The sequence below is a fragment of the Petromyzon marinus genome, chromosome 23 (genome assembly GCF_048934315.1).
Source record: "Petromyzon marinus isolate PM22_M1 ecotype Great Lakes invasive population chromosome 23, UKy_Petmar_22M1.pri1.0, whole genome shotgun sequence".
Lineage (NCBI taxonomy): Eukaryota > Metazoa > Chordata > Hyperoartia > Petromyzontiformes > Petromyzontidae > Petromyzon > Petromyzon marinus.
The window spans coordinates 13927501-13930000 of record NC_133689.1 but is presented as its reverse complement, the minus strand read 5'-3'; the positions used below and the strand labels follow the sequence as shown (position 1 = coordinate 13930000).

The following is a 2500-nucleotide window of genomic DNA, read 5'->3' as shown; positions in this document are numbered from 1 at the left end:
CGGAAGCTAAGCATGGTCGAGCCTGGTTAGTACTTGGATGGGAGACTGCCTGGGAATACCAGGTGTTGTAGGCTTTTGCATTATTGTATCTGGATGGGTCGCTTTTTACACTTCGACTCATCCAGTGAGTGCACCTGCCAATTTCAAGTGGATATGGTGTACTGCATTGGGATCAATATTTTTTGTAATATAATGTTTGATGCCACTCTTTCGGGGCTCAACCAGGAGCTCAGAAACAGGTCCCTGCAGAGTTGGCTGGTAGGACAAGTCTCTGCGCTGTCTATTACTGATTTTATACACACAACAGCACGAGATTTCACTTCGTTAAAGTATTGAAAGGGGACGGACGGACGGACGGACACATTAATCTATTGCAGGCTGGTACACTCAGTTTACAACTTCGTTTCTACCAGTATAAAGGTTTTTTTGAGCGATGACCTCAAGAAGTATAGTTGAATGTTGATTGTTTAATACAGCTGAATGTGCGACAGGTCTTTCCAAGCATGGCCTACGACCATCTCACCCTGAATGCGCGCGATCTCGTCTGATCTCGGAAGCTAAGCAGAGTCGAGCCTGGTTAGTACTTGGATGGGAGACTGCCTGGGAATACCAGGTGTTGTAGGCTTTTGCATTGTTGTATCTGGATGGGTCGCTTTTTACACTTCGACTCATCCAGTTAGTGCACCTGCCAATTTCACGTCGATATGGTGTACTGCATTGGGATCAATATTTTTTGCAAAATACTGTTTGATGCCACTCTTTCGGGGCTAAACCAGGAGCTCAGAAACAGATCCCTGCAGAGTGGGCTGGTAGGACAAGTCTCTGCGCTGTCTATTACTGATTTTATACACCCAACAGCACGAGATTTCACTTCGTTAAAGTATTGAAAAGGGACGGACGGACGGACACATTAATCTATTGCAGGCTGGTACACTCAGTTTACAACTTCGTTTCTACCAGTATAAAGGTTTTTTGAGCGATGACCTCCAGAAGTATAGTTGAATGTTGATTGTTTAATACATCTGAATGTGCGACAGGTCTTTCCAAGCATGGCCTACGACCATATCACACTGAATGCGCCCGATCTCATCTGATCTCGGAAGCTAAGCACGGTCGAGTCTGGTTAGTACTTGCATGGGAGACTGCCTGGGAATACCAGGTGTTGTAGGCTTTTGTATATTTGGATCTGGATGGCACGCTTTTTACACTTCGACTCATGCAGTGAGTGCACCTGTCAATTTCACGTCGATATGGTGTACTGCATTGGGATTAATATTTTCTTGTAAAATAATGTTTGATGCCACTCTTTCGGGGCTCAACCAGGAGCTCAGATTAAAGGTTTTATGAGCGATGACCTCGAGAAGTATAGTTGAATGTTGATTGTTTTATGCATTTGAATATGCGACAGGTCTTTCCAAGCATGGCCTACGACCATCTCACCCTGAATGCGCCCGATCTCGTCTGATCTCGGAAGCTAAGCAGAGTCGAGCCTGGTTAATACTTGGATGGGAGACTGCCTGGGAATACCAGGTGTTTTAGGCTTTTGCATTGTTGTATCTGGATGGGTCGCTTTATACACTTCGACTCATCCAGTGAGTGCACCTGCCAATTTCACGTCGATATGGTGTACTGCATTGGGATCAATATTTTTTGTAATATAATGTTTGATGCCACTCTTTTGGGGCTCAACCAGGAGCTCAGAAACAGGTCCCTGCAGAGTGGGCTGGTAGGACAAGTCTCTGCGCTGTCTATTACTGATTTTATGCACCCAACAGCACGAGATTTCACTTCGTTAAAGTATTGAAAGGGGACGGACGGACGGACACATTCATCTATTGCAGGCTGGTACACTCAGTTTACAACTTCGTTTCTACCAGTATAAAGGTTTTTTGAGCGATGACCTCCAGAAGTATAGTTGAATGTTGATTGTTTAATACATCTGAATGTGCGACAGGTCTTTCCAAGCATGGCCTACGACCATCTCACCCTGAATGCGCCCGATCTCGTCTGATCTCGGAAGCTAAGCAGAGTCGAGCATGGTTAGTACTTGGATGGGAGACTGCCTGGGAATACCAAGTGTTGTAGGCTTTTGCATTGTTGTATCTGGATGGGTCGCTTTTTACACTTCGACTCATCCAGTTAGTGCACCTGCCAATTTCACGTCGATATGGTGTACTGCATTGGGATCAATATTTTTTGTAAAATACTGTTTGATGCCACTCTTTCGGGGCTAAACCAGGAGCTCAGAATAAACGTTTTCACGAGCGATGACCTCCAGGAGTATAGTTGAATGTTGATTGTTTTATACATATGAGTGTTCGACAGGTCTCTGCAAGCACGGCCTACGACCATATCACCCTGAATGTTCCCGATCTCGTCTGATCTCAGAAGCTAAGCATGGTCGAGCCTGGTTAGTACTTGGATAGGAGACTGGCTTGGAATACCAGGTGTTGCATTTTTACACTTCGACTCATCCAGTTAGTGCACCTGCCAATTTCAC

At 45.2% G+C, this 2500-nt stretch overlaps 4 non-coding genes and 2 pseudogenes across 4 annotated transcripts in view; all 6 read left to right on the top strand.

Moving 5' to 3' along the window:
• Nucleotides 1-74, top strand: part of LOC142925820 (5S ribosomal RNA) — a 119-nt gene extending 45 nt beyond the window's left edge. The window contains exon 1 of the ribosomal RNA XR_012942743.1: nt 1-74. This exon is cut by the window's left edge and continues 45 nt beyond it. This is a non-coding gene — a ribosomal RNA (5S ribosomal RNA).
• A 432-nt stretch (nt 75-506) lies between these two features.
• On the top strand, nt 507-625 carry LOC142927106 (5S ribosomal RNA). Its single transcript, XR_012944031.1, has one exon. It is a non-coding gene; the product is annotated as a 5S ribosomal RNA (ribosomal RNA).
• A 427-nt stretch (nt 626-1052) lies between these two features.
• On the top strand, nt 1053-1171 carry LOC142927497 (5S ribosomal RNA). The gene has a single exon (XR_012944421.1). It is a non-coding gene; the product is annotated as a 5S ribosomal RNA (ribosomal RNA).
• Nucleotides 1172-1423: 252 nt separating this feature from the next.
• Nucleotides 1424-1542, top strand: LOC142928059 (5S ribosomal RNA; annotated as a pseudogene).
• A 427-nt stretch (nt 1543-1969) lies between these two features.
• LOC142927342 (5S ribosomal RNA) lies at nt 1970-2088 on the top strand. Its single transcript, XR_012944267.1, has one exon. It is a non-coding gene; the product is annotated as a 5S ribosomal RNA (ribosomal RNA).
• A 252-nt stretch (nt 2089-2340) lies between these two features.
• On the top strand, nt 2341-2459 carry LOC142928561 (5S ribosomal RNA; annotated as a pseudogene).
• The last annotated feature ends 41 nt before the right edge of the window (nt 2460-2500 follow it).